The 25,379-nt window shown below is 37.4% G+C and overlaps 1 long non-coding RNA gene across 4 annotated transcripts in view; it reads right to left on the bottom strand.

Moving 5' to 3' along the window:
- Positions 1-25,379, bottom strand: part of LOC141585150 (uncharacterized) — a 53,473-nt gene that overhangs the window by 20,818 nt on the left and 7,276 nt on the right. For all 4 annotated transcript variants that reach the window (XR_012518492.1, XR_012518493.1, XR_012518491.1 and 1 more), the window contains exon 2: positions 22,858-22,979. This is a non-coding gene — a long non-coding RNA (uncharacterized LOC141585150). The remainder of the gene's footprint in view (positions 1-22,857; positions 22,980-25,379) is intronic.

Genomic DNA, 25,379 nt, shown 5'->3' on the forward strand with positions numbered 1-25,379 from the left:
TTGTTTTTAAATATCCAGCCTTTTCCCCCAAAATCGTTTGTTTCAGAAAAATATTTGACCTGACATTTGTTAAAATCTTGTTCTTTCAAGTGGAATTAGAGCTTTGCAAAATTTCAGGTACAGTGGCTTATGCCTGTAATCCCAGCAGATTGGGAGGCCAAGGTGGGTGGATTCCTGGAGGTCAGGAGTTCACGCCTCTGATGCCAGCTAATTGGGAGGCTGAGGCAGGAGAATCACTGGAACCTGGGGGTTCGAAGTTGCAGTGAGCTGAAATCACACCACTGCACTCCAGCCCAGGCAACAGAGAGAAACTCTTGTCTCAAAAATAAATAAATAAATAAATAAATAAATAAATAAATAAATAAATAGCTTTGCAAAATTCAAGGCTACTCTGGAAAATGCAAATACATTCTCAGCAATTACATCTAAGTAAAAACACTTATTATTAACAAATTATATTTTTGATGGATTTTAAAAATTTGAGCACAATATACTTATTTCATCATATTTGGCCATTGTTTATGACACTTTGGCTCTGAATTTTGGCTCTACCACTCTATCACAGGTTAATTGGTGAGTAATCTTCAGCAAGTTAGGTAGCCCATAGCAATGTATTTCTCCAGAATTACAGAAACAATATTAACTTTCTCAGAATGGTTACAAAGAGTAAAAGAGATGGGATATAGAAAGCAATTAATCTAGAACTTGGCATATATTAACATTCAATAAATTGCTCAGTAGGCTTTGCTATAGGTTGAAGTCTGCTGCTCAAAAGATACTCAAGGTTTTATTTAAAGTAAAGTAATTCCTTATAGCATAAGAATCAGATCTTCCTCAGTCTTAGAAATATGAGGGCCAGGAAACCCCACTGGACTTTGATAATATAATAACTAAAACAACATTTAGCCAAGAAACAGAAAACCTGACTGAACCCTTCCAATTTTATCCATACTCCAATTTTTTCTCTATTTGGCAGAGAACATCATTTGGGTTTCATAGGATTATAACAGAATGAATGACAAAATAAATTATTTCCTGCTATTAGGTGAACTGCTACTGTACTTCCATTGCTTTGGAAGCTTCATTAATACAAGGCTGAAACTGCTAATTTGTTTTATCCCTGTGTTTGGTAGTGGCCAACAAGAGTAGTATCCCTGTGTTGAAAGAAATTGTAAAGTGACTGATACATGCCACTTGTAGGTGTGATTCTTGTTTTTGGTTGATAAGGTATCAGGTTTAAATTCTAGCCCATTCTTTCTGCTAGATGCTCATGGCAAAGACTGAAAGTAACTTGCCTTTGAATCTTCAGCTTAATTCCTAGAATATCAATTGTAACACGTGGTTGTTGATCTGAGCTGAACCACATCATACCTCAGTTCTCCTGTCTTTTCTGCTCTAACACTAGCACTTTGTGTTGGCAGGAGCAAGAATAGTATGAAGGTAACGCTAAGCCCAAAGCCACAGAGAATGGTCTTTTATTAACTCATAGATATGGGGGTTTATGATTCTCCCTCTTCCCTTCCCCCACAGAATGGCATATGAGGACTTCTGGGGTTATATTACGTAACCTAAAATTGGCCCCTCAGGCCACCAGAGAACTGAATTGACTCTCATAAGCAAGGAAGCTGTTCATGTGGGAAGTGTTATTCCCATGGGCTCTTTTGCAGAACTGTTCAAATTTAAACAATATATCTGGGGAAAAGAAAGAATGTGGGAAAGAAATATAATAAATTGTTCCTGCGTGTTTGTAAAATTTCTGCTTTTTGGCCAAAAGGAGTAATATGTAATCAATGGTTTTACGTTTTTTTGGCACTTGGTCCTGAGCCAAATTGAAAAATAGCTCCTCTCCCACTGAGGATTATTCCAAGGCTTTAGTGTCTCCTTTGTGTTGTGAGAACCACAACCCAGGATGTTTCCCTTGTTGGGAAATGGGGAGAGTGGACGTGCAGACCTGAGCGCTGTGGCCTGGTCATTAACACTCACCAGCTGTGTCAAGACATGTGATCTCAAAATAAAAGTGATGCAGAACATCCTCAAGCCTCAAAAGTCACACAACTAACACTGGGGCATGAGACAGGAAAGAACTTTCTGGGACTCTGAGTTATAGCTTAAGTGCCAAGGGAAAACTTTCCCTGGTGGTATTGCCACAAAATGGGTATGAAAAGAATCTGGGCTCTGTCTGATCATTAGCCATCTCCACAGAGCAGCGGTGGGGAGCAGATGTGTGAGTTAGGCAATTTCATTTCATTTGAAAACAACAGATGACCCTTGCATGCACTTTGCTTATGTTTTGCCCCTTGTGTCATTATTATCTGGAGGCTGGGACAGGAAGCAGAATCTACTTCAGACAGAAGAACTTTGTTCTATTTTTTTTTCCCATCCAAGTTTAGGAGAGGAGATAGATAGGTTAATTTTTTGTGAGAATCAACCCAAAATCTAGTTTGGCTGCCAAAATGGTCAGAATAATCAGATTGACTATGTCCTGGCCAGGTTGATTTTATTATACAGATCACCTTACTTTGTTCATTATGACAGAATTAAAGAGTTGAATGTACAATAGGACTTGACAAACACTATCTTCAGTTATCCAGATCTAGAGTATGAAGGGACCTAATATCAGCGTTTCCTTTTAATCTATTTCTTATCTAAATCAAAATCAAATAAAATCAAATTGACCCGAGACCAAGGTTGAAATCGAAGAGGGGTCCAGAAGTTGAGGTATCTCTGGACTGTAAATGTTCACAAATCACTGGTTCGTCTACCTGACTTTTTATTACCTGTACTTGTTCTTGGTACAACAAATACATTCTGTTAAAGATTTAAATATATTTCTTCTTAAAGAATAGTGAGGCAGAGTCATGTCATTAATGACCATGAACTTAGAAATCAAAACTGAATTTGAATCCCAGTGGATGCTCCGAAGTAGTATGTGATAGCAGTCAAGCAATTGTATGCTCCCAAGCCAAAGCCTCCAAGTCAGCAAAACAAGGGCAATAACTAATCCAGAGTTGCAAGGAGTAAATGATAATATGTATGTGAAAGATGTGTAGTGCAATATGTATGTTAATAGCCTAATTAATATCAATTTCCTTTCTTACTGGGCAATCTAGATGTTCAATATATTAAATATTTCTCAAATATTAGATACCTTTTTATTATACCTTAAATTGTGTGAATCATATTTTTAACTAGACCACCTATATAATAGTTTGAAACTTCATTCCAGTGAGTCCATTGGTTCAATCAACTATAAAGGAAAAACAAACTATTATATCAGTAAATCATCCTTTAAAATCTGAGTGACCATTTCTAAATTAACACCAAGCAATCTTTAGAGACCCTGAATACTGAGAAGTTTATGGTATACTGTCTTCCCACCATTCATTCATTTATTCATCATTTAATAAATATTTATAGATTATCCACAATTAGGCATTGCTCTAATCACTGATAGAGGAGTGATTCAGAAAGATAATCTCTGTTCATAGGAAACTTATATTTTAGTGCAAAAAATAATAGATATAAAAAGCCATTATATCATTTCTAGATCAGCTATAAATGTATTTTTATATTATTTCTATAATATATTTATATTTTATATACTATGTAAAAATGATATATACATTATACAAAAGATGATATATTATTTGGAAAAAATACAGAGTAGGGTAAGATAGATGGGATGCTGGGGCCAGGAATAAAGTTTGAAACTGTAAATAGGTGCTTTCCTACACCCCTCAATGTGAAAGGAGAAGAGAACAAGGTGGCGAGACAGCAAGCCACAGAAAGAATAAGAGGATGGCCAGGCACAGTGGCTCACGCCTGTAATCCCAACACTTTGGGAGGCCATGGCAGGCAGGTAACCTAAGGTCAGGAGTTCGAGACCAGCCTGGCCAACATGGTGAAACTCTGTCTCTACTAAAAATACAAAAATTAGCCAGGCATGGTGGCATGCACCTGTAACTCAAGAGGCTAAAGCAGAAGAATCACTTGAACCTGGGAGGCGGAGGTTGCAGTGCCTGAGATCACACCACTGAACTCCAGCCTCGGCAACAAAGTGAGACTCTGTCTCAATTTAAAAAAAAAAAAGAATAAGAGGGAAGTCTTTTAGGTAAAGGAGACACCTCATACAAAGGCCCTGAGATAGGAGTGCACCTGCCATGTTTGTAGGACAGAAGAGAGGCCACAGTGTGGATGAAGTGGCTGAAGTGGATAAAGCGGAGAGAAGGAAAGAGTAGTAAGAGATGAGCTCAAATAGGTGATGAGGACTAGGTCGTGTTTGACCTTCGAGTATATTGTAAGGACTTTGATATTTATTCTGCATGAAAAGAGGAGTCACTACAGAATTTTGAGCAGAGGGTGAAATAAACTGACTTCCATTTTGATAGAAACTCTGGCTGCTGTGTTGAAAGGTATAGTAAGGCAGTCAAGATGGAGGATGAGAGATCAGTTGGAAGGCTAGCGCAGTAATTCAAGTGAAACCTGATAATTGTTGGATGGTGGTAACAGTGAAGATTGTGAGAAGCGGTCAGATTCTGGGTATATGTTGAAGGTACAGCCAACAGGACTTCCTGGCAGGTTGAAAATAAAAGAGTCAAGAATGTTCAATGGTTTTGAGCAATGGAAAGTTTGTGTAGCTAACATCACCTGAGACAAATAAGACTGGCAGTTGAATTTATGTTGGGAATTCAGAGAGGCGGTGTAGGCTAGAGATATAAATTTAGGAATTTTCACCCTAGGAATGGTGAAACACAGAAGCTACCATAACACATCTCATGACTTTGTGGAACTTATATATAACTTGATTTGCAATCAGGTTCCCTTTAAAATAATGTAGTAGCCCCTTTCATACAACTGAAGCTTTTGAACTCCACTTAAAATATGAAATTTTTACTTATACTTAAAACCATAAATCTGGATGATATCAATGAGGCAATAATGTGAATAAGAAAGAAGTTGACCAAGAACTGATCTCTGGGACACTCAACATTAGAAGATTCAGGGGAAGTTGAAAAAGCAAAGAAAACAGAGAAGGACCAGACAGTGATGTAGAAGGAATACCAGAAGTCTGTGGTATCCTAAAAGCTAAGGGAGGAAAAAAAGATGATTTCAGGAGAAAATAGTAGGGCCAGGAGTGATAACTCACGCCTGTAAAACCAGCATTTTGGGAGACTGAGGTGGGTGGATCACTTGAGGTCAGAAGTTCAAGACCAGCCTCGTCAACATGGTGAAACCCTGTCTCTACTAAAAATACAAAAAATTATCCAAGCATGTAGCAGGCACCTGTAGTTCCAGCTACTATAGAGGAAGAGGTGGAAAGATCACTTGAACCTGGGAGGCAAAAGTTGCAGTGAACCAGTATCTCGCCACTGCATTCCGGCCTGGAAAACACTCTGCCTCAAAAGAAAAAAAAAAAAAAAAAAAAGAGTAATCTGCTGTATGTGAAAAATACTGTTGATATGTCAAACATCCTGAGTCCCGAGAATTGAAAATTGGATTTAGCAACACAAAGGTCAGTGGTAATAGTTTTTTTAAAGCACCATTAAAACTTCAAAGTAAAAAAAATTATAGTAACAGTTAAGAAGACCAATAAAATTCTAATTTTGACATTAAGTCTAGTTTGATTTCTTTCCTTCCTTCCTTCCTTCCTTCCTTCCTTCCTTCTTTCTCTCTCTCTCTTTCTTTCTTTCTTTCCTTCTTTCTTTCTTTTTTGTTGAGACTGTCTCACTCTATCACCCAGGCTGGAGTAAGTGGCATGATCATGGCTAGTGACTCAACTCCTAGGCTCAAGTGATCCTCCTGCTTTTGCCTCCTGAGTAGCTGGGACTACAGGCACACACATGTTGTCACACCTGGCTAAGTTATTTATTTTTAGTTTTTTGTAGAGATTGGATCCCATTATGTTTTCCCAGGCTGGTCTCGGACTTCTGACCTCAAGCTGTTCTCCTGCTTTGGCCTTCCAAAGTGCAAGGATTACAGGCATGTGCCACCATGCCTGGCCAGATTTCCTGTTTTAAATAGCAGTATTTAAAAATTGGGGGAAAGGTAGCTCATTTGTCAGTGCCGAAGGAATATATTCCGTCTTCATTTCGGGTAATGTGACACAGAAATGATTGACCCATTAAAATTATTCACTATACTAAATTAAACAATAATTTGGTATTGGAGTATCAGTAACATAAGCTTTTTCTACTCTCTCACACACACAAACACACAGCCTTAATAGCTATAACTGATAGTATTTTAAATAAAGTTTGGATATAAATTCTAAATATATTAGAAATATATTTCTAGACATTAGACAATGGTCCATTTTTTGAGCAACATTAAGTGCAACAACTTCAAGTATTAAATACAAACTACTTGTTCGAGTTTCTTATAAATGAATTTGGTCTCTAATAAATACATACTTACAGTGCCACCTACTGTCTGGCAGTAAAATCTTAACATCAATCATCCATACAGGTGAATTAAGATAAATAAAATACATACTACTCTTATTATCAGTAATCTCTTTTTGGAAATCAGACATTCTATGTGATAGCACTAACTTAGAGAACATATCATATTATCTCAATGAAGAAAAAGTATAACTAACACAGTACTCATCAACCTGCAACTCCTAACAATTTTTGTAAAATATACAAAAGCCCATTAAAAAAGCATACACACACACACACACACACACCCCAAATCATTATGTTAGGGTATAAATGCTTAAAACATTACTTTCCAATTACCAATTAGTATAGTTTTTAGTAAACTGCTGTTTTTAGTTGGTGGTAACATTAGCTGACCATTGACATAGATTCCAAAAGTCTACAAGTGATTGCAATTTTATTTGTGATATTACTTTAGCCTTTTTCCCCTAATCATTCTGTTAAATATTTATATCTACTATAATACTATGGAGTTACCTGTAGGGTCTATCATTAACTTAAACGTGTAAGGTAGAACACATTGTATATAATCTATTATTTATTTAAGAAAAAGGGGAAGATATGATAATATACAGTGACCCTTGAGCAGCACGTGTTTGAACTGCATGAGTCCACTTAATGCACGGATTTCCTCTTACCTCTGCTATTTCTCAAACAGCAGAACCAACCCTTCCTCTTCTTTTGCCTCGTCAGTCTACTCAACATGAAGACAATGAGGATGAAGACCTTTGTGCTGATCCACTTTCACTTAATAAAAAAGTAAATGTATTTTCTCTTCCTTATGATTTTCTTTCACATTTTCTTTTCTCTAGCTTACTTTTTTGCAAGAATACAGTATACTATATATAGAATATACAATAGATGTGTTAACCAACCAGCTGTGTTCTTGGTAAGGCTTCTCATCAACAGTAGACTATTAGTAGTTAAGTTTTGAAGGAGATAAAACTGATGCATGGATTTCTGACTACATGGGGGATCTGCATTCCTAACTCTCATGTTTTATATAAATAAATAAGTATATATATTTATATATGTGTTAAGTAGTATCCTATAGAAACAGAAAGAGACTCGAGCAGAGGAAAAAAAAATGGAAATAAGGTTTCCTTGAATATACCTTGCTTAGTAGATTCAACTACATAATTGAAAGCACAATTAAATAGGAAAAGCAATTCAAGTAAATAAGATGAAAGAAATTAAAAGCTGTACTGGGTTTTAGCAATGTAAATAGAAAATATATAAACCAGCAGAAAAACACATTGCAATAAGTAACAAATATGTTCTATGAAGTTAGGGTATGAAACACCAACAGCCATTTTTAATAGGAAATTGTTGAATAGAGAGACTTCCATGGGTGTCTGTAGACTTCAACACATTGAGGAAATTACAGACTAAATTTCTATTAACTAATGTCTGTGTGTTGCACAGACGTGTCACATCTTTGGTAGGCAACAACCTGACCTGAATTCAAATATTATCACTTAATTTCAAATATTCACAAGCTTTAAAAAATTTTATATTCAACATTTTCTCACCTTATGCTCCCTTTTAGAAATTCCCTTTAAAGTTACACAAAGATATTTTGTTTGATGATTTTAATTTTTAAACTCTGGACGGATACCAATCTTTGTGTTTTCATAATAGAAGGTCATTGTTTTGCTGTTTTACTTTCTGGGATTTAAGTGCTCTGCATCTACAACAAAGTTAAGTGTCATTTTACCTGTCAACACTCTAATTATTCTACAGTAAGTTTACAGAATAACTGGTAAATATTAAAGATATGAGGTTAGTAAAATGAAAGAATTCTAAGTGCAAATATCTTTATGCAGCCTGTGGCAGTGGCTCACACCTGTAGTCACAACACTTTGAGAGACTGAGGCAGACGGATCGTTTGAGGTCAGAAGTTCAAGACCGGTATGGCCAATATGGTGAAACCCTGTCTACTAAAAACAGAAAAATCAGCCAGGCATGGTGATGCATGCCTGTAATCCCGCTACTTGGGAAGCTGAGGCAGGAAAATCACTTGAACCCAGGAGGCAGAGGTTGCAATGAGCTAAGATCACACCATAGCACTCCAGCTTGGGTGACAGAGGGAGACGCTTGTTTCAAAACAAACAAACAAATAAACAATCTTTATGCTTTCCTCAGTTCCTACCTCACCTCTATTCTTTCATTTGTTTAGTCATTCAGCAAATATTTATTGAATTCCTGCCACATGCAGGCTCTGGGTGTGCAGTGGTGACACCTGCAGGCTCTGGGTGAGCAAACTTTGATGCCATGAAATGAAGTGTGAATCACAGGAATAGAAATGCAAGGAGAAAACAAAGACAAAAAGTATGTATGAAGAAGGTCTCAGTAGATTTTCATTTTATTTTAACCAGTTATTCTTTGGTTCATAGTAATACTCCATTGTGTTAAAAAGAAAAGTGAACTCTCAAATTCACTTGTGTCCTATTAGGATGCAAAGAAAAAGAGGCTCTTAGGGAAGAGGGCCAGAGAGAGAAAAAGGTAGTGATGAGAGAGAAATAAAAATACCTGTAGTATCTGACAGCATAAATTTTCCTGTCCTACCCCATCAATATGCTTTCCTCAGTTCCTTAAAATTCCCATGCCTTTGTAGGGCTCATTTCAAAAGGTCATGTACTCCTTGAAGTGTTTTCTGATCCTCCAAACTCGACATAATTTGTTTCTCCCTTTAAACAACCAAACTCTATTATTCATCTTTTGGTGCATATGTTTCCCCACTTATCTTCTGTTAAGTCTGTTTGTATAATTCCTTTAGGACAGAAGCTGTCTCTTATTCATGCCAGTGTCTTCTACATAACGTGAGCTTAATAAATGTTGATTTGATTGAACCTTGAAAAGTTATAATTCATCTGCCTATAAGCACATTACTCAAATCAAATGGACTTGTTTACCACCTATTGTCATCACACAGCTGGGAATGTAAATATGCTCATTTCAAAACTGTATACACACACCCATATATACATATATGGTCACATATATTTATAAAATTATATATTTGTATTTAATTTAGCAAAATGTTTCCATCTATAAGCTATTCTATTGCATTTACTAAGGGATCACTATAAATTTAAAAGGTTACTTCTCTGAGCACTTCCAAACTGATCTCATTTAAATAAAATAAAATCATTTTCCAGGTTACTGAGCTATCTTTCATCTTCAATTCATAACCTTTTATATGAAAGTAAAAGTTATGATAAAAATTCTTTGTTCATTTGAAACCTCATAGGAGATAACCCCCAACACTGTGTGAAGTCTACAAAAGAGAATTGTGATTGAAAGATCAAATCAAAAGGAGACAAGAAAGATAAAAATAACATGTACAAAATTTTGTTTACTTAGCAAAGTAAACAATATTATAAAATCTGTCATATAATTCAGAAATTGAGCATAATGCAATAATGCTGTTCTATTGTCAACTCTGGGGAAAGCTTCTTTCGAAATTTTCTGTAAATAATATGCCTATGGATTAAGTTTAACAAAAACCCAAAAAAAACTAGCAGGTTACAACATAGGTAGTCAGAGAAACAGTCCAGATTATTAGAAGAACCATAAAGATGCTTAGTGCTAGAACCCAAAAGGTTCAAAATGATTTTAGAATCAAAATCATGGCAACTAAGGGACCAGACATATAAAATATGACCCCAGAACAAATGCTTCCTCTAGATACTCCCTTGATTCACCTCTATAGTGGAGATAAACATCTACTCAAGCAATAGTTTTTGTTAGGATTTTAAATTTTCATTAAGAGTATTACAAATAACTGATAGTAGTTTAGAATGTAGGTAGTAAATTAAGGCAAAATAGTAGCATGATTATTAATTTCATTTGTCAACATGATGGGGCTAAGGGGTGCTCAAACAGCTCGTAAAATATTATCTCTGTGTGTCTGCAAGGATACTTCTGGGACAATCTGAATCAGCAGACTGAGTAAAGATCACCCTTGGCAATGTGGGGAGTATCATCCAATCCACTGAGGGCCTGAATACAACATAAAGTTTGACCAGACCAAGTTTATTGACATGGGACCACTACACAGATTCTGCATTTAATGTTACAGCTACAGAAATCTGCATAAGTAATGAGGAGCCAAGTGTTAATCACCAAGAATGTGGGGAAAATGTCTCCAGGGCATGTCACAGACCTTTGCAGAAGCCCCTCTCATCACAGGCCTGGAGGCCTTGGAGGAAAAAATGGTTTTGCGAGCCCCCTTGCTGTGCGCAGTCTAGGGACTTAGTGCCCTACATCCTAGCCACTCTAGTCATGGCTAAAAGGAACCAAGGTACAGCTTGGCCCATGGCTTCAGATGGTGCAAGCCCCAAACTTTGGTAGCTTCTACATGGTGTTCAGCCTGTAGTTGCACAGAAATCAAAAATTAGGGTTTGGGAACCACTGCCTAGATTTCAGAGGATGTATGGAAATGCCTGGATATCCAGGTACAATTTTGCTGCAGGAATGGGGCCCTCATGGAGAACCTCTGATATGGGAGTGCAGAAGAGTAATGTGGGGTGGGTGCCCTCACATAGAGTCTTCCCCACTGGGTCACTGCCTAGTTGAGCTTTGAGAAGAGGGCCACCAACCTCCAGAACCGAGTATGGTAGATCCACCAACAGCTTGTACTGTGCATCTGGAAAAGCAGTAGACACTCAATGCCAGTGTGTGAAAGCAGCCAGGAGGGAGGTTGCATTCTGCAAAGCCACAAAAGGAGCTGCCCAAGACCATAAGAACCCACCTCTTGCCTCAGTGGGACCTGGATGTGAGACATGGAGTCAAAGGAGATCATTTTGGAGCTTTAAGATTTGATTGTCCTGCTGGATTTCAGACTTACATGGGGCCTGTTGCCCCTTTGCTTTGGCCAGCTTCTCCCATTTGGAACAGCTGCATTTATGCAATGCCTGTACTCCCATTGTACCTAGGAAGTAACTAACTTGTTTTTGATTTTACATAGGCTCATAGGTGGAAGGTACTTGTCTTGTCTAAGATGAGACCTGGACTATGAACTTTGAGTTAATACTGAAATGAGTTAAGACTTTGGGGGATTGTTGAAAAGGCATGATTGGTTTTGAAACGTGAGGATATGAAATTTGGGGAGGGCCAGGGATGGACTTATGTGATCTGGCTGTGTCCTCACCCAAATATATTCTTCAATTGTAGCTCCCATAATTCCTACATGTTATGGGAGGGACCTGGTGGGAGATAATTGAATCATGGGGGCAGTTTCCCCCATACTGTTCTCATGGTAGTGAATAAGTGTCATGAGATATGATGATTTTAGAAGAAGAAACCTCTTTCACTTGACTCTCATTCTTTCCTTTGCCTGCCACCATGTTAGATGTGTCTTTTGCCTTTTGCCATCACTGTGAGGCCTCCCCAGCCATGCAGAACTGTGAGTCCAATAAACCTATTTTTCTTTGTAAATTACCCAGTCTCAGGTATGTCTTTATCAACAGCATAAAAATGGACTAATACAGCCAGGCTGTTGTTGAACTCCTGACTTCAAGCAATCTGCCCGCCTCTACCCCTAATGTGCTGAGATTACAGGGATGAGTCACCATGCCTGGCCATGTGATGGTTAATTTTATGTGTTAACTGAGCTAAGGAATATTCAGATAGCTGGTAAAACATTACCCCTGGGCATGTCGGTGAGGGTGTTTCTAGGAAAGATTAGAATTTGAATCGACAGACTGAATAAAGATTATCCTCACTAACGTGGGTGGGCATCATCTAATTTATTGAGGGCCTACAAGTAGAATAAAAAGCAGAAGCAGGGTGAATTTTCCCTGTGCTTTAGCTGGGACATTCCCTTTTCAGATATCAGTGCTCCTGGGACTTAAACTATTGGCTCCATTCTTAGGCCTTTAGGTTTGGACAGAAACAGCATCACACGTTTCCTAGGGTTGGCAGCTTACAAATATCAAACAAACTTTTCAGACTACATAGTGGCATGAGCCAATTCCTCATAATAAGTATTTTTCTATTTTTTATTGTAGCATTATTTATAATAGGAAAGACATGGAAACAAATGTTCATGAAGAGATGAATGGATAGACAAAATGTAGTATACACTGTGATGAAATGTTATTTAGCCTTTAAAAAAAGGAAATCCTACCATTTGTGACAACACAGAAAAATCTAGAGATTATTACACTATGTGAAATAAGCCAGTCACGAAAAGACAAATGCTCATGATTCCACTTACATAGGATACCTAAAATAATCAAACTCATAAAAGCAAAAAACCAATGGTGGTTGCTAGCAGGTAGAAGAAAGGGAAAATGGGAAATTATTGTTCAATAGGTATAAAAGTACAAAGTTTTAATAGGTATAAAGTTTAAGTCATGCTAGATAAGTAAGTCCCAGAGATCTTGTGTACAACATAGTGCCATAGTTAACAATACAGCATTGCACACTTTAAAATGTGTTGAGGATAGATCTCAGGCTAAAGGTTCTAACCAAAACACATACACATACACACACACAGACACACACACAGACACACACACACACACACACTTTTGGAGGTGATGGATATATTCAATACCTTGGTTGTGGTGACAATATCACAGGTTTATTCATACATTCACGCTCATCAAAATGTATACATTAAATACATGCAAATTTTTGTATATCAGATATACCTCATTAAAGCTTTAAAAAACATTGATATGATACTAAAATATATTCACATTGAAAAATATTAAAAATAAATGCAAACCATTCTGTTATATAATGAATACTTAAGGTTGTCAGCATTATTAATCATTTGCATGTTTAATTAAATATTATATTTTATCATTATGGATCTAAGTAAGCCAAAATTAGACCAGGCAGAATAAACATTCTCAAGCAGTATGATGTTTCTCTATGCCTCATCAACTTGCAGAAGGTTATAATTTTAGAGCAAGTAGCTATTTTATATATCAGCAAACATATGAGGAAACTTTCACGCAAATGCTGAAAGAAAAGTTTATAGTGCTAAATGCCTACATCAAAAAGTCTGCCAAATCACAAACTGACAACCTAACAGCATACCTCAAGAAACTAGAAAAGCAAGAACAAACCAAAACCCAAAGCTAACAGAAGGAAAGAAATAACTAAGCTCAGAGCAGAACTCAGTAAAATTGAAACCAGAAAACAATACAAAAGATTAATGACACAAAGAGTTTATTATTTGAAAAGATAAGCAAAATTAAAAGGTCATTAGCTAGATTACCAAGCAAAGAAGAGAGAAGATACAAATAAATTCAATTAGAAGTGAAAATGAAGACATTATGACCAATACCACAGACATACAAAGTTATCATTCAAGCCTACTATGAATACCTCTATGCATACAAACTAAAAATTCTAGAAGAAATGGACAATTTCCTGGAAACATACAACCATCCTAGCTTGAATAAGGAAGAAATAAAAATCTTGAACAGACAAATAATAAGCAGTAAGATTGAATCAGTATTTAAAAATTGTCACAACAACCAAAAAAGTCTAGGGCCAGACAGATTCACAGCCAAATTCTACCAGACATTCGAAGAAAAATTGGTACTGATCTTACTGAAACTATTCCAAAAGACTAAGAAAAAAGAGAATTCTTGCTACTTCATCCTATGAAGTCAGTTTCACTCTGATACCAAAGCCAGGAAAGGACATAAAAAAAAGAGCTACAGAACAGACTAATATCCCCGATTAACATGGATGCAAAAACTTCAATAAAATACTAGCAAACTGAATCCAACAGCACATTGAAAAGATAATACGACTTGATCAAGTGAGTTTCATCCCAGGAATGCAGGGAGGGTTCAACATATGCAACTCAATAAATATGATTCATCACACAAACAGAAGTGAAAACAAAAACCATATAATCATTTCAATAGATGCAGAAAAAGTATTCAATAAAATCTAGCATCCTTTTACGATTAAAAAAAAATCCTCAACAAACTAGGAGCAGAAGGAAAATAACTCAAAATAATAAAAGGCATATATGACAAACCCATGCCAACATCATACTGAGTGGGGCAAAGTTCAAAGTATTCCCCCTAAAAACTCAAACAAGACAAGGATGCCCACTTTTACCACTTATTTTCAACATATTACTGGAAGTCCTAGCCAGGGAATAAGATAAGAGAAAGAAATATAGGGCATGTGAACTGGAAAAGAGGAAGTCAAATTATCTATGCTTGCTGATGATATGATCATATATCTACAAAATCCTAAAGACTTCCCCCAAAATACTCCTAGATTTGATAAAGGGATTCAGTAAAGTCCTAGGTTACAAAATCAATGTAGACAAATTAGTAGCACTGCTATACATCAACAATGACCAAGCTGAGAATCAAATAAAATACTCAGCCCGTTTTACAGTAGCTGCAAAAATAAAATAAAGCAGAATACCTAGGAATACACTAAGCCAAGATGGTAAAAGATCTTTGCAAGCAGAATTACAAAACACTGCCAAACGAAGTCACAGGTGACACAAACGAATGGAAATACATACCATGTTCACAGATTAGAAGGATCAATATTGGGAAAATGACCATGCTGCCCAAAGCAACCTATGGATTCAATGCAATTCCTATCAAACTATCAAAATTATTTTTCACAGAATTAGAAAAAAAAATCCTAAAATTCATATGGAACCAAAAATGAGCCCAAATAGCCAAAGCAATCCTAAGCAAAAAGAACAAACCTGGAGGCATCACATTATCCAACCACAAATTATATTATAAGACTATAGTAACCAAAAGAGCATGATACTGGTATAAATGTAGAAACACAAACCAATGGAACAGAAAAAGAGAATCCAGAAACAGAGTCAAATGTTTATAACCAACAGATCTTTGACAAAGCATAAGAAACATAAATTGGGGGAAACACAACCCACTCAATAAATGGTGTTGGGAAAACTGGACAGCCACATGCAGAAGAATGAAACTGGATCCCTATCTATCACCATATACAAAAATTAACTCAAGATTGAGAAAAGATTTAGATCTAAGACCTGAAGCCATAAAAATTCTAGAGAAAACCTTAAAAAAAAAATTTTCTGGGCATTGGCCTAGAACAAGAATTTATGACTGAGACCCCAGAAGCAAATGCAACAAGAATAAAAATAAATGGTATCTGATTGAATGAAAAAGCTTCTGCACAGCAAAAGAAACAATTATCAAAATATACAGATAACCTACAGAATGGAAGAAAATATTTGCAAACTATACATCTGACAAAGAACTAATATTTAGAATCTACAAGGATCTTGAACAAATTAGCAAGGAAAAAAATCCCATCAAAAAGCGGCCAAATGATATGAATAGACATTTCTCAAAAGAAGATATACAAATGGCCAAGAGACATATAAAAAAAGTTCAACATCACTAAGTATCAGGGAAACGCAAACTAAAAGCACAATGAGATGCCACCTTACTCCAGCCAGAATGGCCATTATTAAAAAGTCAAAAAACAATAGCTGGTCGGGCGTGGTGGCTCAAGCCTGTAATCCCAGCACTTTGGGAGGCTGAGACAGGTGGATCATGAGGTCAAGAGATCGAGACCATCCTGGTCAACATGGTGAAACCCCGTCTCTACTAAAAAATCCAAAAAAAAAAAAAAAAATTAGCTGGGCATGGTGGTGCGTGCCTGTAATCCCAGCTACTCAGGAGGCTGAGGCAGGAGAATTCCCTGAACCCAGGAGGCAGAGGTTGCAGTGAGCCGAGATCGCACCATTGCACTCCAGTCTGAGTAACAAGAGTGAAACTCCGTCTCAAAAAAAAAAAAAAAAATAGCTGTTGGCGTGATATGGTAAAAAAGAAACATTTATACTCTATTGGCAGGAATGTAGATTAGTATAACCTCTTTAACAAAAAACAGTATGGAGATTTCTCAAAGAACTAAAAGTAGATCTACCATTTTATCCAGCAGTTATCAAAGGAAAAGGAAAATAACTCATTACATCAAAAAGACACCTACATGCACCTGTTCACCACAGCACAATTCACAATAGCAAAGATGTGGAACCAAGCTAAGTGCCTATTAACCAATGAGTGGATAAATAAAATATGGCATATATACACCATGGAATACTAGTCAGCCACAAAAATAATGAAATAATGTCATTTACAGCAACTTGGAAGGAGCTGGAGGCCATTATTCTAACTAAAGTAACTCAGGAATGAAAAACCAAACCATGTTCTATTCTCACTTATAAGTGGGAACACAGAGGCATACAGAATGGTATAACAGACATTGGAGACTCAGAAAGGAGGAAAAGAGAAAGTGGGTGAAGGATTTAAAAAATGTGCATCAGGTACAATACACACTTCTCAGGCAACTAGTGCACTAAAATCACAGACTTGACTACTATATAATTCATCCATGTAACCAGAAACCACTGTACCCCTAAAGCTATTGAATTTTTTTAAAAAGAGAAAGAGACTCGGCCAGGTTATCAAAGCTGGGTAAGTTAAGAACCAGGACAAAGTACTGAATTGGTATTGAGGTGATGAAGTAAAAATATGACACTTGACTGAGTTTTAAGTTCTCTCTTTTTAACTAGTTTTATTAAGGTGCAACTGACAAATAAAAATTGTGTATATTCAAAGTATACAAAATGATGCTTTGATATATGTATATATTGTGAAATGATTACTGCAATAAAGCAAATTAGCATATCCATCCAATTTGGATCTGGGTAAGGGAATTAAGAAGGGAAACTTGGTGAATAAACATGCAAGAGTAGCATAGGGTACACGATCTGCATGTCTTGTTCCAGTGGCTATCTTGAGTTATCGTCACTCTGGTACAGGCTTGTATCATTTTGACAATAGCTGTGTTGTATATGAACCAGCCTGAGATAATCTCTAGATGGGGAGGATTTCACAGCTGGCACAGCCGGATCTCCGTGCTGGGTTTATTTCAAGATTAGCCCCTGTAGTTTCTAAGCAAGTATGTAATTAGATAAACTAGACCAATAAAAGAAGTACCCAGTGGGAGGGAGGGAAATAAAGGGCTTCAAAGTACATTTCAAGGCCAGCAAGGAGAAAAAAAGCGGTTTAAAATGAATTATGAAGCTAAATTACTTGGTTATATTATTATTTATAATAAAATGAAATTCAATGAAATACTTAAAAATATTTCATTAGTAAAATCAAAATTATAAAAGTCTTTAAATAAATACAGATTAAGGCCAGGCATTGTGACTCATGCCTGTAATTCCAACACTTTGGAGGCCAAGGCAGGCAGATTGCTTGACTCCAGGAGTTCAAGACCAGGCCGGTTAACTTGGTGAAACCTCCATCTCTACAAAAAAAAAAATATATATATATATATATGTATATGGATCAGGAAAGTGCTGGGTAGAGAAGAGCAGGGTCTCTGGCAAGGGGTCCACCCTCAGGCCTGTGCCCATGAACCTGAGAACAGGCACTCCTGCTTATATGCCCAAATTTTGCATTTTCCAAGCCCATTCTGGCCCACCATGCACCCCTATCCTGTATCCATATAAACCCAAGACCTTAGTGAGCATACGTGCAATGGGCTGAACATCACATCGAGACCAGCAGGCCAGAAGACCAGCCCACGGCGGAATGATGGCGGCAAGAAAGAGAGAAGAGGAGGGACATCTGGATTCGGAGAGGAGTTTGGCTGGGGTTGGTCAGAGAAGAGTCTGGCCGCTGGGTTGCCTGACTCCAAGGGAAGACCACCTTCCCACTCCATCCCTGCTTCTGGCTTTCCATCCATCTCACTGACAGCCACCTCCACTACTGAATAAAACCTTGCACTCATCCTTCAAGCCCACATGCGATTTAATTCTTTTGGGACACTGGGCAAGTGTCCAATTCTTTTGGGAGCTTGGGATACAGAAGGCTGTCACACTGGCCCCCTGCCCTTGCAATAAGGCAGAGGGTCCACTGAGCTGATTAACACGAAGGCTGTCTGCAGACAGCAAATCTGAAAGAGCTTTGTAACACACACCCACTTGGGCTTTGGGAATTGCAGACGCCCACCCCTAGGTACTGCCGTAGGGCCAGAACCCAGAAGTGCTTGCCCTGGCCTCTGCACCTGCCCGTCTGCATGTTCTCCCTACCCCCTACAGATGTGAGCTTTGGGGCAACCAAGCAGGGGGGCCACACCCCTGTTACATGCCCTGAGAGGGGAATCAAGGAACTCTCCCATTTCAAAAATACAAAAAGAGTTTAGCAGGGTCTAGGGGTGCATGCCTGTAGTCCCAGCTGCTCAGGAGACTGAGGTGGGGAGATCACCCCAACCTGGGAGGTTGAGGCTGCAGTGAGCTGTAATCATACTATTGCACTTTAGCCTGGGTGACACAAGTGAGACCCTGTCTCAAAAAATAAAAAATACAGATTTGTTGCTTTCAAATACCAGGATTACTATAAATTAAATATTGCTATGACTTAATTAAATGTTCATATTCCTTCAAAATCTATATATTGATTTCCTGCAAAGCTGTCTCATGTGAGGAAAATCTAATCTGAAAAGAATCACCCTCCTTTTTGAGGTCTTTTTCCCCGATCCAGGAGAAAATTAACTAAGAGTCTGGCTCCCTTTTAAGTCTGACAAGAAACACAATCTATTCTCTCTGAAGCCTGCTACCTGGAGTCTTCATTTGCATAACAAAAAATCTTGGTCTCCACAACCCCTTATCTTATCATAGACACTCAATTCTATTGATTCCAGGTATTTAGATAAAACTCTCTCAACCAATTGCCCTTTGAATCCACCGAGAAACTCCCACTTCGAGTTATCCTGCCTTTTCAGATCAAACCATGTATTGATTGATGTCTTATGTTTCCCTAAAATGTATAAAACCAATTGATTTATGGCATTTGATTATAGCAGCTCTAAGAAATACTTTTTATTTGTTTCATTTTATTAGAGCCACTATAAAATAGCAATAAAATATTGTTTTATATGTATATATAAAATTTGTCATATATATCAAACAATTTCATACGATTTGATATATATATATTTATACTATATATAATATACTTGAATATTTTAGATATACATTTTGGATATATATTCAAAATATTTTAATATATATTCAAAGTCAAATACAGTCACTAGAATACATTACAAATATATATTAGCTCAACTTATTTAAATTCAAATCAAAAGAACTGTATCCACTCTGCAAGAACCTATGTTAGGTAATGTGGTTAATATAAGCTGAAAAAGACATGGCTCCTATGCTTCAGGAAATCCACAAGTAATGGGGAGGGCCGACACATACAAGGCATGCAATGGTGGGTATAACACCTAAGTTTAAAAAAAGTAAAAAGGAGGAGGCCAGGAGCAGTGCCTCACACCTGTAATCCTAGCCCTTTGAAAGGCCGAGGGGGGCTGCTTACTTGAGCTCAGGAGTTCAAGACCAGCCTGAGTGACATGTTGAGACCCCTATCTCTACTAAAAATGCAAAAAATTAGCCAGGCATGGTGGTGCATGCCTGTGGCCCCAGTGACTCCAGAGGCTGAGGTGACAGAATCACTTGAGCCCGGGATGCAAAGGTTGCACTGAGCCAAGATCACACCACTGCACTCCAACTTGGGCAACAGACTGAGATGCTGGGAAGGAAGGAAGGAAGGAAGGAAGGAAGGAAGGAGGGAGGGAGGGAGGGAGGGAATAAGGAAAGGAGTAATTTGCAAATGGGTATTTTGAAAGGTCTTCATTAAGCAGAACTTTGAATTAGCTTGATTCAATCATTCCATATTGTATACATATGTCATAGCATCCTTGTGTAGCCCATATTTATATGCAATTATAATTTATCAAAAAAATTAAAATAATTGTTTTTAAAAAGAAGATCTTTGGAAGCTAATCATGACATCAGTAAATGGGGATGAATAAATAGTCCTATCAGAAAAAGAATAAAAAATAAAAAAATTCATGGCAATCAATGAATGAAGAGTAGAAAACAGCCAATAATTTTATGTTGGTAGAGAATTTGAATGTCAGTTTATGGAAGGTTAAAGAGATTATTCTGTTTGTGTTGGTGAACCACAGAGGTTTCGCAGGAAAGGAGTAACATGGTCAGATATATTTAAGAAAGTTAACTGTGGTATAATATGCAGCCTATTAGATAAAACAAAATACAATAGGTGGTATCCAGATGTAGGGTCCAGACTAGGGTGTTATCAGTAGAAATAAAAAGGAGATGACAAGGCAGGAGATATTTTGAAAATGCAATGAACAGAAAAATGGGATCAAATAGGAGTCCAGGCATTTCAGCCAGGTCAGCTGGGAGAACCTGTGATAGCATTGATATAGAGATTGACAATAATGGAAGTCTCCTGGGAATATCCATGTGAAACTGACAATAGGCCAAAAAAGAATAATCAATAGGAGAAAAGCAAGAAAAGGATGGTGATTTAATCGTTATTCATTTAGATGAAACTGTGAGCACAAATGAAACTACCAAGAAGAGTGTAAATTGAAAGAAGAGGGGGAAAAAAAGCAAGTGCAAGAAATGTCCAAATTCAAGAAAGAGATATTTGTTTCAAAATAGTAATATCGAGTTGGCATTTCTGATTTTTCCTGGAACTTATCCAAAAGCAATGAGGAAAAAGAGAAATAAAAGACTAAAGCTATTTTTGGTAAGACTAGAAGTCAGTTAAAATTTTCCCATAATATAGGTGAAATGAAGTTCAAGCAAGCAAATTCTTACAAGGAAGTAGAGAAATAAAAAACATGCTGCTGCTGTTTACCTCGGAAGGAGCCAGAACAAAAGGACATTTCACGAAACAGGGTTACACCTTAAGGTGCAAAAATCTATGTCCACAATGGTAGGAGGAAGAAGCATGCACTAAATATAAGAAAAAGTCAGCTTGTTTTCAAATGGTGCAGGCTAGGCCACATGAGGAACCACACACAGGGCCCATTTTGGTTGCAGCAGGCCTTCTCTGTGGAGGAGAGACTTTGCCTTGTTAAACAAACTAACAAAACTTAGCTTGCCTATCCAGCTATTCTGACACAAGACCTTAGTCCTCCCTCACACCCCCAAATTCCTGTAGATATCTGGAGGAATGTACTTGTTTCAGTGATAAATAATAAAAAGGAAGTCTGTTCAGAAGCCACATAAATATACCAGAAGGAGAAGGAAAATAAGAATGGGGTGAGGGGAGAAGAAGAAAAAGGAAAATCAACTGACAAATGAGGGACACTCAGCAGAATAATTTTGCCAAGGTGTAAATAAAAATTCTCACTGGGTGTTTGATATAGATGAGAAAATCTTAATGTAGCAATTGCCTCTGTGAAAAAAAAAAAAAAAAAAAAAAGAATAAGGAGCAAAGATCCAGTAGCTCAGCATTAGATTTAGTGAGAACGTAGAATGAGATGAAATAAAAGCTGGGAGAAATCAGAATTGAGGGGAATACATAGAATCACTACAGAACAAATCTGAGGTGGAAGAAGCACAAGGGAAACAGGTACTACAGAAAATACAGCAAGTGACATCAAAGACAAAGATAAAATGAGCTCACAAAATTAAACGAAAATGAAGAGTTACAAATAATTAGAAAAAAAGTAATAGAAATTGACAAAAGGCCAAGACAGACAACACTCATCACCAAAATTCCGTGTTAAATAAAACTGCAGGTCGGGCGCGGTGGCTCATGCCTATAATCCCAGCACTTTGGGAGGCTGAGGCGGGTGGTTCACAAGGTCAAGAGATCGAGACCATCCTGGTCAACATGGTGAAACCCCGTCTCTACTAAAAAGACAAAAATTAGCTGGGCATGGTGGTGCACGCCTGTAGTCCCAGCTACTTGGGAGGCTGAGGCAGGAGAATTGCTTGAACCCAGGAGACGGAGGTTGCAGTGAGCTGAGATTGCGCCATTGCACTCCAGCCTGGGTAACAAGAGCGAAACTCCATCTCAAAAAACAAACAAACACAAACAAACAAAACTGCAATAATAGAACAGAATATGCATTTGAGGTGACAGATGACCCTGGAATAACACGTTTGAACTGAGACATCCACTTATATGCAGACATTCTTCTACCTCTGCCACCCCTGAAACAGATGATCAACTGTTCTTCCTCCTCCTCCTCAGTCCACTTAATGTGAAGATGATCAGGATAAAAACCTTTACGATGATCCACTTTCACTTAATAAATAGTAAGTACATTTTTCTCTTTCTTATGATTTTCTTAACAACATTGTCTTTTCTCTAGCTTACTTTATTGTAAGAATACACTATATAACACATGAAACATACAAAATAAGTGTTAATAGCCGGGTGTAATGGCTCATGCCTCTAATCCCAGCACTTTGGGAGGGTAAGGCAGGCGGATCACAAGGTCAGAAGATCAAGACCATCCTGGCTAACATGGTGAAACCCATCTCTACTAAAAATACAAAAAATTAGGTGGCACATACCTGTAGTCCCAGCTACTCAGGAGGCTGTGGTAAGAGAATCCCTTGAACCTGGGAGACTGATGTTGCAGTGAGCCAAGATTGTGCCACTGCATTCCAGCCTGGGCAACAGAGCAAGACTCCATCTCAAAATAAAAATAAAAGTAAAAACAAAAAAGTGTTAATGGATGGTTTACATTATCAGTTAAGTCTTACAGTCAATAGTAGGCTGTTAAGTGTTAAGTTTTCAGGGAGCCAAAAATTGTACACAGATTTTTGACTGCACAGGGGGTTAGTGCACCTAACCCCAATATTGTTCAAGGGTCAACTGTATACTTAAAAAAATTCCTGAAAAAAAAAAATGGTAAGACTTGAAAGCTTCCCTGAAAGGAAGCAATCAACATTAGCTCCCAAGTCTTATCTTTTCCTCAGTCTCTACTTAGGAACAGGGCATTGGTCTCTTCTGCTTTTGGTATCTTCAAAGTTATCTGGTATTTTTGCTCCCTTCTTTATACTACTAGCTTGGTATATATTCTGGATACACTTAAATGATAAAAGAAGGGTTGTTTTTTAAATTATTATTACATAGTACATTTAAAATATACAAACCAAAGCTACATCCACATATACATATATAACCAAAGACATATATGTACCATAATAGGGTAAGTGTCTGTAAGTGGCAAGAGAAAGTGAATAAAGAGTAAGAATGAAAGGGAAAAAATAAAATTAGAGGGGAGGCTCTCATAGACCAGTGACAAGAGAATGTAATAAACAGGACTGTTATCTCAAATCTCATCACCTTAACTTAAGAAACAAAACAAAATCTGCTGTCCAAACAGTGAGAAGGACAACTAGGTAATAAGGGGAATACGGGCCGGGCACGGTGGCTCAAGCCTGTAATCCCAGCACTTTGGGAGGCTGAGGCGGGTGGATCACGAGGTCAAGAGATCGAGACCATCCTGGTCAACATGGTGAAACCCCGTCTCTACTAAAAAATACAAAAAATTAGCTGGGCATGGCGGTGCATGCCTGTAATCCCAGCTAGGCAGGGGATTCAGGAGGCTGAGGCAGGAGAATTGCCTGAACCTAGGAGGCGGAGGTTGCAGTGAGCCGAGATAGTGCCATTGCACTCCAGCCTGGGTAACAAGAGTGAAACTCCGTCAAAAAAATAAAAAAATTAAATAATAAGGAGAATACATTAGTATTTTTCAAATATTATTAGTATTTCAAAATATTATTCTACTATAATGTATTTATTTGTTTCCATTTCATTTTTCATTGGTCACTTAGAGAACAAAGTAAAATACTCCATTTTTCTCATTTCCTGGACTTTCTAATGATTTCAGATCAATTTTATGGATACATGTCATTTTTCTTATGTCTAGGGATATGAATGCTGAATTTATAATGGCAATGTTTCAAGATTTTATTTTCTGTCGGTTGTTTGGGAGCTCAAACACATTTTCCTGGTGTAATAATATTACAAATGTTAGTGAAAGGAAGTGGCAATGTATCAAGTATAAAAATAAAGAACGTCTGACAGTTGAATGCATGAAGATTGAAGACAGTTTATATTATATATTTTATTTCCCATATGTCATATTTAATAATTTACATATCTGTTTTCGTCCATGAAATCTTAAGGTTCTTTACAGTTAGAGCTGTGGGTTTTCAAAAAAAAATTATATAACCTATCACAATACTTAGTAAATGTGTTTTGCTTTGAATAGGCCTTCAAAAAATGTTTGTTTGATGAAGAGTTGGATGAATATATTGTTGTTAACAACATTTAAAGTGAAAAACAGTTAAATTCTTTTGTATTCTATCTCTCCATCCTTCTCAAAAGGAGAAAGAAATTACATCTTTGAAACAAGGTTAATTTCAGTGTTTTTCTCTTCTACATTTCAAGCCTACTAGGTAACACAGAATGATATGACTTCATAGATAAGAAGGTCCTATTCAATGTGCAAGTGACCAAACACTTGGAGTAAACGAAAGTTAAAAAAGGAGCTTGTGCATTAACCTTACCTGGTAAAACAAACAAAAATTGTACCCACAGCCTATAAGTGCTCAGGTTATTGCTCTGGAAACCGTTAACGACATGCAGTGGGCTCACACCGGCCCACTGCGCTCAAATCAAGGCATCTGCAGTCCTGAGTTCCTTCTGGAAACTCCAGGGGGGATTTATTTCCTTCCCTTTTCCAGGTTTTAGAAGCTGCCTACATTCTTTGGCTGATGGCCCCTTTCTCTGTCTTCAAAGCTAGCATCTTCCCTCCTCCCTGACCCTGCTTCCATTTTTACAAGGTCTTTGATTCTGACCTTGCTGCCTCCCTCTTACAAGGACCTTTGTGATTACACTGAGTACATTGTCTCCTCTGGATAATACAGGGTCATCTTGTCATCTCAAGATCCCTGACTTAATTGCCTCTGCAAAGCCCCTTTTACTATGTAAAGTAACATCATCACAGGTTCTAAGGATTACAATTTGGAGATTTTGGGGGGAGCCAATATTCGGCCTATTGCACTGTCCTTTAGCAAAATCT

This window comes from Saimiri boliviensis, chromosome 7, assembly GCF_048565385.1.
Source record: "Saimiri boliviensis isolate mSaiBol1 chromosome 7, mSaiBol1.pri, whole genome shotgun sequence".
NCBI classification, from domain to species: Eukaryota; Metazoa; Chordata; class Mammalia; order Primates; family Cebidae; genus Saimiri; species Saimiri boliviensis.